Raw genomic sequence first — 17101 nt, 5'->3', positions numbered from 1 at the left:
TCAAATAACACAAACAATGTGGAAGTACAGTAAACTTGGAAAGTGAAGTTTGTTTCCTCCTGGCTGCCAACATTGTGGTTTCCTCCCCAGCACCACCCCACCCCTTCCATCCAGAAAACAGCCAGGCAGTTTGGGTGGGATTATCCCTACCCACAGCTCCAGGAGTGGCTTCTGGAATTTTCTAACCCTGAGGGTCTCAATCCTAACATCCAAACCCGGATATTGTAACAAACGTTTCATAACACTGTCTTTACCATCCTGACTTATCAATAGATCTTATACCTTCCAGCACACATAATTTTAAGTTGGGAGTCAAGCTTGCTGATATTTTAGTGTTTTCTTTATTTTATATATGTGTATGTGTATCTTTGTATGCCCATGCAGGCATGTGCATATCATACATCCTATTTTAGCTGTTGAGTACATATTACACTTAGAAAAAGTTACATAGGAAAACACCAGAGCTGAAGAAAGATGTCAACCATCATTTTAGAGAACCTTTTGAGTGCTGCATAGGTGAGTGCACACACTTTAAAAATCAATATAATGCTGTTAGTATAAAGGATAAATAAAATAATGCATTATAAAATGATATGTGTTTCAATAAGTAAGTGCTTGATGGTGGGCATGGTGGCTCACACCTGTAATCCCAGCACTTTGGGAGGCTGAGGCAGGAGGATCACTTGAGCCCAGCCTGGGCTATGGTAGTAAGACCTTGTCGCTACAAAAAAAAAAAAAAGTAAATACTTGAGCACAAGTATAATAGAAGACATAATGAAGTAATTAGATACTTGCACCTAACAGAATCACCATTTCTGTAACAGTGTTTATTGAGTGCCTACTATGTGCTGGGCACTGTTTACTAGGGATACAGACAGAAATTCTTGCCTTAGGCTGGGCACAGTGGCTCATGCCTGTAATCTCAGCACTTTGGGAGGCCAAGGTGGGTAGATTGCTTGAGCTCAGGAGTTCGAGACCAGCCTGGGCAACATGGCGAGACTATGTCCCTACTAGAAATACAAAAAAAAAGCTGGGCATGGTGGTGCATCTCTGTGGCCCCAGCTACTCAGGTGGCTGAGGTGGGAGGATCGCTTGAGCCTGGGGGGCAAAGGTTGCAATGAGTAAGATCACACCACTGCACTCCAGCTGTGCCACAGAGTGAGACCATGTCAAAAAATAAAAAATAAAAAAAATAAAAAGAAAGCAGGGGGGCGGGTAGAGAGAGACAGACAGAAGGAAAGAAAGAGGAAAGAAATCAGGGAAGGAAAGAAGGAAGGAAGGAAAGAAATCAAAGAAGGAAGGAAGGAAAGAAATCAAAGAAGGAAGGAAGGAAAGAAAAAGAAATCCTTGCCTCATGGAGCAAACATTCTAGCAGGGCGGTGTGGGATAGACCACAAACAATCAACATAGTACATAAGTAAGTTATATATTACATTAGAAGATGACAACTGTTATGATCTTTTTTTTTTTTTTCTTTTTTTTGAAATGGAGTCTTGCTCTGTCACCCAGGCTGGAGTACAATGTGCAGTGGTGTGATCTCGGCTCAATGGAATCTCTGCCTCCCCGGTTCAAGCGATTCTCCCACCTCACCCTCCCGTGTAGCTGGGATTACAGGTGCATGCCATCATGCCCGGCTAATTTTTGTGTTTTTGTAGAGACAGGGTTTCACCATGTTGGCCAGGCTGGTCTTGAACTCCTGACCTCAGGTGATCCACCCACCTCAGCCTCCCAAAGTGCTGGGATTACAGACCTGAGCCACCGTGCCTGGCCCTGTTATGACTTTTTAAAAGTAGAACAGGGTAAAAGGAAATAAGAGTTCAGAGCAGTAGGGAGGTGGGTAGTGACTTGCAGTTCAAAATAGAGAAGTCAAGGCAGGCCTCACTAGAAGGTACATTTGAGCAAAAATTTAAAGGAGGTGAGGGAATGAATCACACAGATTATCTAAGGGAAAAGTATGTAGGCAGGTGGAATAGCTAATGTAAAGACCCTAAGGCAGAAGCTTGTCTAGCAAGTGCATGGTCTGTAAGTGGACCAGGGAGGTGGATTAGAGCAGGTACTATAAATAAAAGCAGAAGTAGGAGATGGGTCAGAGAAGTAAAGAAGCCAGATCTTGAAGGGCCTCACGGGCCATTGTAAGGCTTGTATTCTGAGTAAATTGGTGAAACATGAGAAGGTTTTGAGCCGAGGAGTGACATGATCTGACCTACATTTTAAAAGGAAAAATCTGTTGAAAACATTGTAGGAGGAGGAGAAGGGTGGAAGCAGGGAGACCAGTTGGGAGGTTGGTATAAGAATCCAAGCAAGAAATCAATGCAACAGCTTCAAATGCAGACTAATATTCACTAGTGTATTTCATAGACGTCATTGATTGTAGGATACATCCTGATTTCAGAGATGTTAAAATATGCAGTGTGAATTGCATTATGCAGTGTGAATTGCAATATGCAGGGCTAAATCAGTGACTCAAATACCACAAGTGTTGGTTGTTGAAAACATGATTTTCTGAAACAGTGAACAACTTTTGGTAAAGTTCCAAATGTAGCTAAGTACTGTTTTCTGTCAATTTACCCATTAGCCTCATATCTGGATATTCCGTTTATATTAAAACCATGCAAAAATAGTTTATATATAAAATGGAATGAGAGACTAGGTTAAAATTATTACACACAAGTTTTTAAAAATCTACATTAATGTCAAGCAGGGCATTAAACGTTCTGCAGAATGTAGGAAAATTCTGTAATGTATTTACCCATACATTATTAGAAATTTAATACCCCTGGCCCACATCCTCTAAATGACCAATTATTGTGACAGCCGAAATTTCTCCCCAAAGCCAGGCGTGGTGCTCACGCCTATAATTCTAGCACTTTGGGAGGCTGAGGCGGGTGGATCGCTGGAGGTCAGGAGTTCGAGACTAGCCTGGCCAACATGGTGAAACCCCGTCTCTGCTAAAAATGCAAAAATTAGCCAGGTGTAGTAGGGCATGCCTGTCATCCCAGCTACTCGGGAGGCTGAGGCGGAGGTTGCATCGAGCCAAGATGACTCCATTGCACTCCAGCGTGGGTGACAAGAGTGAAACTGTCTCAAAAAAAAAAAAAAAGGTTCTCCCCAAATTTCCAGAGAGAGCCCTAGAATGTGATGCCAGCAGGGTGCGTGATCCAGAAACATACTGTTATGGTCCAACCAGAGAGAAGCGTGTTTCAGCTGCATGATGGGTGAAGGGAGACACCCAGCACCTTAGTGACACCTGTAGCCTCGCCTCAATGTGCTGCAACTCTCCCACCACCAGGGGGAGCTAGCCTTAGGATGAGGCTTTTATTATACCTTTTTATGCAATGTTATTTTCTTTAAAATTATGATAAAATACACATAAAATGTACCATCTAAACCATTTTTACACTGTACAGTTTACGTTCACATTGTTGTGCAATAAATATACCCAGAACTCTTTTATTTCTTTTCTTTTTTTTTTGTTTGAGACAGTCTTGCTCTGTTGCCCAGGCTGGAGTGCAGTGGCACAATCTCAGCTCACTGCAACCTCCACCTCCCTGGTTCCAGTGATTCTCCTGCCTCAGCACCCCGAGTAGCTGGGACTACGGGCACCTGCCCCCACCCCCAGTTAATTTTTGTATTTTTAGTAGAGTTGGGGTTTCACCATGTTGCCTAGACTGGTCTCGAACTACTGACCTCAAGTGATCCTCCTGCCTCAGCCTCCCAAAGTGCTGGGATTACAGGCATAAGCCACCTTGCTTGGCCCAAGAACTCTCTTCATTTTGCAAAACTGAAACTCTGTACCCATTATACAATGCCCTGGCAGCCACTATTCTACTTTCTGTCTCTATGAGTTTGATTACCCTATGGTAATAAAAAAAAAAAAAAATACCATAAGGGGAATCATACAGCACTTATACTTTGATGTCTGACTTATTTCACTCAATATAATGTCTTTAAGAGGCTTTTACCGCCAGGCATGGTGGCTCACTCCTGTAATCCCAGCACTTTGGGAGGCCGAGGCAAATGGATCACCTGAGGCGGGAGTTCGAGACCAGCCTGACCAACATGGAGAAACCCCATCTTTTCTAAAAATACAAAATTAGCTGAGCGTGGTGGCGCATGCCTGTAATCCCAGCTACTCAGGAGGCTGAGGCAGAATTGTTTGAACCCAGGAGGCAGAGGTTGCGGTGAGCCGAGATGACAAAATTGCACACCAGCCTGGGCAACAAGAGCGAAACTACGTCTCAAAAAAAAAAAAAAAAAAAAAAAAGCTTTTACCTTAAAGGCAAAGGGCAAGATGGAGAAAAGACTGAACCACACTGTTGAACACCTGTGTCAACCCCTCAGCAAAGCCCACTCTGACTTTAGGCGTTTGACTACTTGGCCAACATATTCCACTTATTGTTTTAGTCCATTTGACTCTAATTTTCTGTTGCTTGCAACTGAAAATACAAGTGATACCTTCCCCTTCTTTCCTCAAATAGCATTAACATTTTGGTATATAGTCTTTCAGACTCTTTAACATGCAGAATCTTTAATATACAATATATGAAGATGTATATTTGATTTTTACATAAGTGAAATATGCACTGTTGAGCAATCTCATTTTTTCTCTGAATCTTTCAATAGTAAGAAATATAGATCGAGTTTAAACTCTTATATACGTCTGTTATATGGATGAACCAAAGTTTATTTAACCAACCTATTACTGATAAACGTTTAGGATCTTCTCAATGTTTTGATACTATAAACATGTCGTAGTGAGCATCCTTCTAAACATTTCCTTTGAATACATTTCTAGAAGAAATGCCTTCCTGATGGTGGTACCAATTTTTATTCCTAGTAATGCTTGAGAGTTCCTGATTATCATTTTTTTTGTGGGGGGGAGGAGTGCAGTGGCTCGATCTTGGCTCACTGCAACCTCCGCCTCCTGGGTTCAAACAATTCTCCTGTCTCAGCCTCCTGAGTAACTGGGATTACAGGTAGGTGTCATCACACCCAGCTAATTTTTGTATTGTTAGTAGAGACAAGGTTTCACCATGTGGGCCAGGCTGGTCTCTAACTCCTGACCTCCAGTGAGCCACCACACCTGGCCACTGATTCTCTATATTCTTTAAAATATGGAATATTATCCTGTCCATCAATTTCACCTTTGCTAATGTATAAAAATTACATCTTCTATTATAATTAGCAGTTTTCTTTTGCAAGTGAAGTTGAGAAGTTTTAAATGTTTAATGGCCATTTCCTTTGTGTGTGTGTGAATTGCCTGTTCAATCTTTTGTTTGTCTACCAGGATATTTATTGTTTGCCTATTGAGTCATAAAAGCTCTTTATAGAATTAAAGATATTAAATCCTAGTCAATCATACATGTTGCAAATATTTTCTTCAGTTCATTCTTTGTATTTTAACTTTTTTTTTTTTTTTTTCCGGAGACGGAGTTTCACTTTTGTTGCCCAGGCTGGAGTGCAATGGCGCGATCTCGGCTCACCACAACTTCAGCCTCCCAGGTTCAAGCGATTCTCCTGCCTCAGCTTCCCGAGGAGCTGGGATTACAGGCACGCGCCACCATGCCCAGATAATTTTGTATTTTTAGTAGAGACAGGGTTTCTGCATGTTGGTCAGGCTGGCCTCAAACTCCCGCCCTGATGTGATTCACCTGCCTCAGCCTCCCAAAGTGCTGGGATTACAGGCGTGAGCCACCATGCCTGGCTGTATTTTAACTTTTTAAATGGAATCTTTTCCATATATAAGTTTTATTTATTTTAGCATTAGTTTTTCTTATATGAATATCCAATTGCCCCAACATCATTTATTGAATAATCCATCCCATTGTTTTTTGTTTTGTTTTGCTTTGTTTTGTTTTTGAGATGGAGTCTCCCTCCATCACCCAGGCTGGAGTGTGGCGGTGCGATCTCAGCTCACTGCAACCTCTGCTGCCCAGGTTCAAGCTATTCTCCTGCCTCAGCTTCCCAAGTAGCTGGGATTACAGGTGTGCATCACCACATCCAGCTGATTTTTGTAATTTTAGTAGAGACGGGGTTTCACCATGTTGGCCAAGATAGTCTTGAATTCCTGACCTCAGGTGATCTGCCTGCCTTGGCCTCTCAAAGTGCTGGGATTACAGGCATAAGCCACCAGGCCTGGCCCATCCCATTGTTTTGAAATCCCATTTTTATATCTTCATTTCCCACTCTAAGACTCCATAGTACATGGATTAGCTTTTGGACTTTGTTTGTTCTATTAATTTTTTTTCTACCCCTGTGCCAGTGCTTCTCATAATTCTTTTCTTTCTTTCAAATTTTTCTAGGCTTATCTCACATCCGTGTTTTCAGATGCACTTTATAAACAATTTGACAAATTTTAAAATATCTATTGGGATTTTGTTTGTAATTCCATTGCAATCTTAGATTAATATGTGAAGAAGTGATTTATTTTTTAGTTGATTTATATATTAAGTTTTCCCTTCCATAAATATATATGTCTATTATTCAAGTTTTATTTTATTTATTTTAGCAGAATTTTGTTTTTCTCTGTAAAGGTCTTACACATTTTAGATTAAGTTTTATCAGAGGCATTTCATAGCTGTTGCTATTACTATGAATCAAGTATTTTTCTAACTGGTATATGGTGGGGCGGTGTCTCTGTGTGTGTGTGTGTGTGTGTGTGTGTCTATTTCTAAACATGTTGCTGTGGTTTGAATGTGTGTTTCCAAAATTCATGTGGAAACTTAATCCCTATTGTGGTGGAATGGAAAGGTGAAGCTTTTGTGGAGGTGATTAAGTCATAAGGACTCCTCATGAATGGATTAATGCCCTTATTAAAGAGGCTTCAAGAGAGTTTGCTCCTTTTCTGCCCTCTCATCTTCCACCATGTGAGGATATAGCATTTGTCCCCTCTGGAGGACACAGCAACAAGGCGCCATCTTAAAAGGAGAGAGAGCAGCCCCCACCAGACATCAAACCTGCCCCTTGATCTTGAACTTCCCAGCCTTCAGAACTGTGAGACAGAAATTTCTATTGTTTATAAACTACCAAGTTTGCAATATTTTGTTACAGCAGCACAAAGAGACAAAGACATACACACACGTATATATATAGTATATATCCACTTAACCACTCTACTGAACTAATATTATTTTCTTTCTTGACATTTTCTCAGTAGATCAAATAGCCTCCAAATAATGATGTTTTTAACTCTCTTTCAAAAAGTATTTTTATTGTCCTATCCTTCCAGAAAAACATTTTTTAAAATTTAAAAATAGAACTAGTGGCTGACATCTTGACATCTTTGTCTTGTTTCCTTCCTTTTTTTTTTTTTTTTTTTTTTTGAGACAGTGTCTCCCTCTGTCACCCAGGCTGGAGTGCAGTGGCACAATTTTCGCTCACTGCAACTTCCACATCCTGGGCTCAACGATCCTCCTGCCTCAGCCTCCCAAGCAACTGGGACTACAGGTGTGTACCACCACACCTGGCTAATTTTTACATTTTTTGTAGAGATGGGGTCTCCCTATGTTGCCCAAGCTGGTCTTGAACTCCTGACCTCAACTGATCTGCCCGCCTCAGCCTTCCAAAGTGCTGGAATTACAGGCGTGAGCCACCATGCACAACCTCCCTCCTTTTGTTAGTAACAGTTTTATTGAGATACAATTCATTTACCAAAAACATCCTCCCACCTCAGCCTCCTGCGTAGCTGGGATTGCAGGCATATGCCAACATACCTGGCATGACAATTCAGTGTATTTTAGAAAGTTGAGATGGATCCTAAAGTCACTAGCAGCTGGAGGCTGTCAACCAGCTACATTCCTTATAGCTGAATGGCAAGTTTTCTTTTTTCTTAATAGAGTCAGGGCAGGCTGGGTGAGGTAGCTCACACCTGTAATCCCAACATTTTGGGAGGCTGAGGTGGGCAGATGGCTCGAATCTAAGAGTTCGAGACTAGCCTGGGCGACATGGTGAAACCCCATCTCTACAAAGTATACAAAAATGAGCCAGGTGTGATAGCACACTTGTAGTCCCAGCTGCTTGGGAGGATGACGTGGGAGGATTGCTTGAGCCCAGGAGGTCAAGGCTGCAGTGACCCAAGATTGCACCACTCTACTCCAGCCTGAGTGACTCGGGAAGACCCTGTCTCAAAGAAGAAAAAAAAATAGAGTCGGGGAGTCTCACTGTGTTGCCCAGGCTGGTCTGGAACTCCTGGCCTCAAGAAGTCCTCCTGCCTCAGCACCCCTATATTGCCATATTTGTATTGTATTTTTTTTTCTTTTTTTTTAGACAAGAGTCTTGCTCTGTTGCCCAGGCTAGAGTGTAGTGGCCTGATCTCGGCTCACTGCGACCTCCACCTCCCGGGTTCAAGCGAGTCTCCTGCGTCAGCCTCCCGAGTATCTGGGATTACAGGCGCCCACCACCACGCCTGGCTAATTTTTGTATTTTTGGTAGAGTTGGGGTTTTGCCATGTTGGCCAGGCTGGTCTCAAACTCCTGACCTCAGGTGATCCACCCGCTTCAGCCTCCCAAAGTGCTGGGATTATAGGCTTGAGCCACCATGCCCAGCCTGTATTGTAATTTTTTACATGCATGTTCTCACACAAAGTTTAGGATATCCTCCTCTCTTAGATAATTATTTGTATCCCCCAAAGTGCCTAGCGTGATTTCTTGCCCATGGTAGAACCTCATTAAATATGTGTAAAATAAATTAGTAAATACCTGCCCATTGATTTCGGGACCTTTAGATAATTTGGGGTAGAAAAGTATACAATGCAGTCTTTACAATACAGCCCACAAATGGTAAATGTTTAACAACTGGCTCTTGGGAGTACTGATTTGTGGTGTTTGCTGATTTCCAGGTATAAATACTCCCACTATGGTCAATTTCAAGCTGCCCATGTAACATTAGCCAGGATGCAAAATTCCTGAAAATTTAACCATCAGTTCTCTCAAACTGATAATAAGCCAGCTCCAGCATGCCACTGGTCCTTACATTCAAAGAGTTTTTGTGTTTTTCCTTCAGATATTTATTTATTGAAAGATAAAATTAGAGTAATATTAAAGTTTTAAAAAGTAATTCACCTATAATTCAACTACTCAAAACCACCATAACTTTATTTTTCTTGTTCCCTTTCAGTCTTTGCTTCACACATGCATATTTTAAGTAGTGTAATTATCCAATTTTAAAAAGCATTGTGACAAATTTTAAACATATGCAAAATAGAAAAATAAAATAATGAGCCCCATGTACTAGTACCTAGCACCTTAAAACATTAACCTGTGACCAGTCCTATTCCATCGACATCACCAGCTACTTGCCCCACCCATATACTCACTATTTGAAACAAATTCTAGACATCATATCCTTCCATCTGTAAATATTTCAGCAGTAACCTTTCCATTTTTCATTCAGCTTTTTGCATTGGTAGCCTAAGGAAGACAAAGACATAAATAATTCAACTAAAACATTTTTAAGTATTCCGATATTGGCAGTAAGGGTTGATTTGGGGGGCAAAGGAGGAGTGTATAAAAGCTACAACATCTGGAAAGCTTTATTACTGAGTCTTTTCATTTTTATCCCCATCTTGCTTTGTGTGGTAAAGTGCAGGAGAATCCCATTAAAATTCCAGGTGTTATCATATACACAACAGTGTAACATAGACTGAAGTAATCATCAAAACAAATATAAGGCCAGGCGCAGTGGCTCACGCCTGGAATCCTAGCACTTTGTGAGGCTGAGGCAGACGGATCACTTGAGGTCAGGGGTTCGAGACCAGCCTGGCCAACATGGCGAAACCCTGTCTCTACCAAAAATACAAAAATTAGCCAGTTGTGGTGGCACATGCCTATAATCCCAGCTACTTGGGAGGCTGAAGCACAAAGAATCGCTTGAACCCAGGAGATAGAGGTTCTGTGAGCTGAGATTGTGCCATTGCACTCCAGCCTGTGCCTGGGCAACAGACTGAGACTCTGTCTCAAAAGAAAACAAAAATTATTTCATAGAACTAAATCCTAAGGCCGGGCGCGGTGGCTCACGCCTGTAATCACAGCACTTTGGGAGGCCAAGGCAGGCAGATCACCTGAGAGTGGGAGTTCAAGACCAGCCTGACCAACATGTAGAAACCCCGTCTCTACTAAAAATACAAAATTAGCCGGGGTGGTGGCACATGCCTGTAATCCCAGCTACTCGGGAGGCTGAGGCAGGAGGATCGCTTGAACCCGGGAGGCGGAGATTGTGGTGAGCCGAGATCGTGCCTTTGCACTCCAGCCTGGGCAACAAGAGTGAAACTCCATCTCAAAAAAAAAAAAAAAAAACGACGAAATCCTAAAGCAGTTATTAGTCATTCTTTCCAATGTCAGCTATTTTATTTTATTTATTTAATTTTTTTTTTTTTTTCTGAAACGGAGTCTCGCTCTCTCCCCCAAGGCTGGAGTTACAGTGACGTGATCTCAGCTCACTGCAAGCAATTCTCGGCCTCAGCCTCCTGAGTAGCTAGGATCACAGGCGTGTGCCACTACGCCCAGCTAATTTTTGTAATTTTAGTAGAGACAAGGTTTTATCATGTTGGCCAGGCTGTTGTTGAACTCCTGACTTCATGACCTGCCCATCTCAGCCTCCCAAAGTGCTGGGATGACAGGCGTGAGCCACCACACCTGGCCAATGTCAGCTATTTTAAAAGACTTCACTATAAACCCGCTTGGACAAATTTTATTTTTAAAATTTTCCATCTGATTATTCATTGATGAGATATTTTCAGAGAGATAGATTCTTGTCTCCTTCCCTCATCCCACTATTTCATGCTGTAGTGTCATGAATGGTGTTACCCCTCAACCCCTGAGGGAAGATCGGTATAGAGGAGACAGTGTTGAAGCGCAGCAACAAATAGAAATTTGACAAACAGGAAATCCTCATTATTCCCACATTTCCCACATATGGCATTTGACATTCTGGTAGAATAACTCACCACTGTAAACTAGGGGACAAGAGACTGCCCTTGTTAGTTTTCTAATGCCATTGGACTATGAGTTAAAATTCTAGGCACATATACTATCTTTTACCCTGGCTCTACCCTGTAAGGAAGATATGATGGCAAATTTGCAGATGAGAAAACCAAGATTCAGAAAGATGTACACAAGAGCAAATGCTTAAATGTGGTAGAGCCAGGATCTGAACCCTAGTGCATCAGTTAGGGCTATTTTGGTTGCAAACAAAAGGAACTGGCTAAGTTCAGCCCAAAAAGGGGGCCTTAGTCAGAGGGATATTGAACAGCCCACAGAATGAATAGGAAGCTGAAGGAGACATGCTAGAAGGGCTGCAGGGATGACCCCATCCGCAGTCTGGAAAGAGTGAACTCAATCTGCAACATTTCCAGTCACCAATTCTGTCTGATGTCAAAGTCCCACATTCTTTCCCCACAAGATGTAATTATGCTTCATTATGGCTTTTAAAAATTGTGGTAAAAAATATACAACATAACTTTTGGGTTTGGTTGTTTGTTTGTTTGTTATGAGACAGGATCTCACTCTGTTGCGTGGGCTGGAGTGCAGGGGCACAATCACGGCTCACTGCAGCCTTGACCTCTCGGGCTCAAGCCATCCTCCCATCTCAGCTCCCTGAGTAGCTGGGACTACAGGTGCACACCACTACACCCAGCTAATTTTATATATATATACATATACATATATATACATATATACACACACATATACATATATATACATATATATATAATTTTTTTTTGTAAAGACAAGGTTTTGCCATGTTGCTCAAGTTGGTCTCAGACTCCTAGGCTCAAGCCATCCACCTGAGTTGGCCTCCCAAAGTGCTGGGATTACAGGCATGAGCCACCGTGCCCAGCCATATATAACATAACTTTACCATTTTAACCATGTTTAAGTGTACAGTTCAGTGGCATTAAGTACATTCACATTAGCTTTGCAATTTCATTTGTGGCCTTTAATGATACCTTTTGAATCATATATCTACAGGGTCTGGGGAAGAGAGAGATCTTTACATCCTAAGGTATGTAAATACAACTACTGGAACTTACCAAACACAAAATTAGGAAAATAGAGAAAAATTGATTGGAGGTAAGAGAGAGAAATAAACAGAGCAGGCAAGGCCCTCCTCTCTGGCACTCGGTGAATGTGCACCCCAAGTGAACAGGAAGTGTAAACCTCAGGCACCCACAGGAACCTTCTGCTTCTAATAGTTGGGCATCTCTGCAGGCTGAGGGGGATTCTGAATTTAAGAGTATTTTGCTGTAATACTGTACCAAACACAAGTACTTCTCCAACTATTAATGCTAGCTGAAAAAACAATGATCTGCCCTAATGCTAGAGGAAAAACTGGGTGAGAGTTCATAAAAGATTGGGACAGCTTGAGGCCTTCCTAAAATATTTACAAGGACAATTTTTATTATATCCAATGTTCATCTATATGCTGACCTTTGGACTTCACTCAGGTGAGATACTGTCCCCTGTACATTTGCCTAGATTGCAGTAGTAGAGCATTAACTTATACCAAAAATCATGACATTGTGGAAAAAAATGGTGAATGGGAGTATAGGAAAAGAATGACAGACAGAAAGAAGTTCTTATTAGAGAATTTATGGGTTTCCTTGTTTGTAGGACACTCTATAGCAGCACTGTCCAATAGAAACATAATGTGGGCCACATAGCCGCTTTTTTTTTTTTTTTTTTTTTTAATTACACCAGAGCTGCCAGTTAAAGCCACATTCTTTTTTAAAGGAAAAAGAAACAGGTGAAATTGGCCAGGCATGGTGCCTGACGCCTGTAATCCCAGCACTTTGGGAGGCTAAGGCAGGCAGATCACTTGAGGCCAAGGAGTTCAAGACCAGCATGTAGAGGCCAACATGGTGAAACCCCATCTCTACTAAAAATACAAAAATTAGCTGGGCGTGGCAGTGTGTGCCTGTAATCCCAGCTACTCGGGTGGCTGAGGCAAGCAAATCGCTTAAACCGGGAGGCAGAGGTTGCAGTGAGCTGAGATCGCGCCACTGAGTTCCAGCCTAGGCAATAGAGCAAAACTCTGTCTCAAAAAAAGAAAAAAAAAAAAAACAAAAAAACAAAAAAACAGGTGAGACGAACAATATAATTCATTCAACTTAATATATATCCCATTTTTTTTTTCTTTTGAGACAGAGTTTCACTCTTGTTGCCCAGGCTGAAGTGCAATGGCACGATCCTGGCTCACTGCAACCTCCACCTCCCAGGTTCAAACGATTCTCCTGCCTCAGCCTCCCAAGTAGCTGGAATTACAGGCATACGCCACCATGCCCAGCTAATTCTTTTGTAGTTTTAGTAGAGATGGGGTTTCACCATGTTAGTCACACTGGTCTCGAACTCCTGACATCAGGTGATCCACCCGCCTCAGCCTCCCAAAAGCCACCATGCCTGGCCATATATCAAAAATACTATCAGGCCGAGCATGGGGGCTTATGCCTGTAATCCTAGCACTTTGAGAGGTCGAGGCAGGTGGATTACAAGGTCAGGAGTTTGAGACCAGCCAGGCCAATATGGTGAAACCCTGTCTCTACTGAAAATACAAAAAAATTAGCTGGGTATGGTGGCGCATGCCTGTAATCCCAGCTACTCAGGAGGCTGAGGAAGAAGAATTGCTGGAACCCGGGAGGTGGAGGTTGCAGTGAGCCAAGATCGTGCCACTATACTCCAGCCTGGGTGACAGAGCAAGACTCCATCTCAAAGAAAAAAAAAAAAAATATATATATATATATATAGTCAACGTGTAATCCGTATAACAATTATTAATGACATATTTTACATCTTTTTTGTATTCAGCGTGTATTTTGCACTTACAATGCATCTCAATTCCAACTGACCACAAGGGTGACATGTGCACAAGGTGAAATGTGGTTAGTGACGTCCTTATTGGATAGTGCATGTCTTGAACAAAGAAATCTGTCATTTTCTGGAAAGTTTGTTCTAATGGGCTAACATTTGAGGGAAATATGTGGGAATATATGCAGTTCTATGTCAAAACTTCACCTGCCAGAGCTAACGAAGACTTCCTTGCATCCTAGATTTAAAAGTAGGCAATAGTCTGCCTGTTGACAGAGAATGCAAACCCAGACTAAACCCTATAATGCACCCTTCGCAAAGAGAAGCAATATCTCCTGAGGCAGAACATAAATCAATAGTTTCCAATTCCCCAACAAGCAGTGAATCATTATGTTTTCATAAGGATAATTCACAGTGCATTCCAATCAAGTCTTTAAATTATAGACAACAAGTCTATTCTTCAAGCCTCACTGCCTTCCATCCCAGAGGAGAAAACAGAAACAGCTAACAGAGAAAGCATGAAAAAGTACTCAAGTATTGAACTGTTGATTTCATTTAAAACAACAAATTCTGCTTTTTACGACCTAAAGGAATGAAAGGAGGCGCTCAGTTTTTACTACTTTGAAACAAAATTGAAAAATTGAGCTGAAAGAGCTTTGAGAAAAACAAGACAGATTTTAAAATCGTGATCTCCATTCTACTAATTCTGTGCCTACATAATGCCAAAGGAAATAACTGATTTATTCATGTCCTTAGGCAGGCACTGCACACTCACACATGCACACACATGCGCACACACACCCGAAAATTTTCTGCATCTGGTGCAGAAATCTTGAGCTCAAAATTTCACATAAAAATTCTTCCAGCTGGGCGTGGTGGTTCATGCCTGTAATCCCAGCACTTTGGGCAGCCAAGGCAGGCGGATCACCTGAGGTCAGGAGTTCGAGATCAGGCTGATCAACATGGAGAAACCCCATTTTTTCTAAAAATACAAAATTAGCCGGGCGTGGTGGTGCATGCCTGTAATCCTAGCTACTCGGGATGCTGAGGCAGGAGAATTGCTTGAACCTGGGAGGCAGAGGTTGCGGTAAGCCGAGATTGCACCATTGCACTCTAGCTTGGGCAACAAGAGTGGAACTCCATCTGAAAAAACAAACAAACAAAAAAACTCTTCCATATAGCCGGATGTGGTGGCACACACCTGTAATCCCAGCCACAGGGGTTAGGGGGCTGAGGCAGGAGAATCACTTGAACCTGAGAGAAGGAGGTTGCAGTGAGCTGAGATCGTGCCACTGCATGACAGAGTGAGACTCTATCTCAAAAACAACAAAACAAAACAAAACTCTTCCATAGTTAGTGAGATTTGCAGGGCCTTGGAAATAGCAAATTGTGAAACTGACCTATTAGAAACATCTTCAAATGGCACACAGAACTCCTATGGAAACAATTCTGCTGCATAGATGCTCAAAGTGAAAAATTACAAATCACATAAGGAGATGTCACCGAGAGCCACTAAAGAGGGAGAGGCAGAAATAACAAACAAGAATATACCCTGAAAACTCAAAATAGTAGAACAATCTACAGAGATGTTTAAAGAAGTTTCTCTAAAATGTTTAAGGAATGGATACCTTAGGGCATAAACAGGGCACTATATTTAAAAGTACCAATGTGGTAAAAGGACCAATTAGAAATTTCAGAAGTAAAAAAATATAATCACTGTGCGCCAGGCGCAGTGGCTCACGCCTGTAATGCCAGCACTTTGGGAGGCCAAGGCGGGCAGATCACTTGAGGTCAGGAGTTTGAGACCAGCCTGACCAACATGGCGAAACTCTGTCTCTACTGAAAATACAAAAATTAGCCAGGCATGGCGGCAGGCGCCTGTAATCCTAGCTACTTGGGAGGTTGAGGCATGAAAATCACTGAAACTGGGAGGCAGAGTTTGCAGTGAGCCGAGATTGCACCACGGCACTCCAGCCTGGGCAACAGAACGAGATTCCGTCTCAAAAATCATCATCATCATCATCATCATCATCACCACCATCATTGTGAAAAGCACTTAACAGACAAATTACATAGTATATTAGACACTGCTAAAGCAAAATTAATGAATTGAAAACTGGATTTTAAAAAGCATCCAAAATGCAGCAAAATAGATAACAAGATAAGGAAACTTAAAAAGCCAGAGATGTGGAGAATAAAATGAGAAGACCCCGCACATATCCAATAGAAGTTACAAATAAAGAAAATAAAGGAGAGGAAATACTTGGAGAAATAATGAGTGAAATGTTAAACATTTGATTTTTCAAATTGAAGTCTCCTAGCCAAACGAAAATAACAACACATCTCACCTAAACACATTGAAGTAGAATTATACATCAAAGTCAAAGAGAAAAATCTTAAAGTTACCAGAGATGATAAAGCTTATCTTACAAAGGCATGGCTATTATTAGACTTAGCAGACTTCTAATGAGCAACAGTAGATGCCAGACTATGGACTCTCACCTCCCAAATGCTGAGGAACAGTAACAGAATCAAACACTTTTACGCTCTCCCTCAAGACATTTCCAGACATAACAAAGATTAAGTACTTTGGGAGGCCAAGGTGGGTGGGTCACTTGAGCTCTGGAGTTTCAGACCAGCCTGGGCAATGTGGCAAAACCCTGTCTCTACAAAAAAATACGAAAAATCAGCCAGGCATGGTAGCATGCTTTTGTAATCTCACCTACTTGGGGGCTGAGGCAGGAGGATGGCTTAAGCCCAAAAGGTAGAGGCTGCAGTGAGCCGTGCTCGCACCACTGCACTCCAGTCTGTGCCCTGTATGACAAAATGAGACCCTAGCTGGAAAAAAAAAAAAAATTGAGTTTATTTTTTAAAAAGGATTTTTTTTTTGCATCACAAATTTGTGTGTCATTCTTTCACAGGGACCACACTAATCTTTGTATTGTTCTAATTTTAGTATATGTGCTGCCAAAGTTAGCTTTTTACAGTTTGCTTTTTACAGATTCTTGCTGAAAGAGCTGTTCAATGATATGTTCAGAAAGAAAGAAATTGAACTCCAAAGAAAAAAGTGGAAGCCAAGTGCAATTGTGAGCAAAGGAACTAGTAAACATATTGGTAAATCTGCTAATAGCTTAAAGAAAATATCACTAGCTGATAATATCTTAGGAATTAAAATAAAAAACCAAAAGAGAAGAAAATATCCAGACAGATGCACACAGTTGTAAAATCATCCTACGATGCAAAAAGTTACTTTAAACAGTATTTCATAAATATATATTCTTTCAACAAGGAGACAAGTAATA

General features: G+C 41.5%; 1 non-coding gene across 1 annotated transcript; it reads right to left on the bottom strand.

Moving 5' to 3' along the window:
* Positions 1-16675: 16675 nt before the first annotated feature.
* On the bottom strand, positions 16676-16779 carry LOC114679811 (U6 spliceosomal RNA). The gene has a single exon (XR_003731907.1). It is a non-coding gene; the product is annotated as a U6 spliceosomal RNA (small nuclear RNA).
* Positions 16780-17101: the final 322 nt, after the last annotated feature.

The sequence above is a fragment of the Macaca mulatta genome, chromosome 7 (genome assembly GCF_049350105.2).
Source record: "Macaca mulatta isolate MMU2019108-1 chromosome 7, T2T-MMU8v2.0, whole genome shotgun sequence".
Taxonomy (NCBI): domain Eukaryota; kingdom Metazoa; phylum Chordata; class Mammalia; order Primates; family Cercopithecidae; genus Macaca; species Macaca mulatta.
This window is presented reverse-complemented; position numbering and strand designations above follow the sequence as displayed.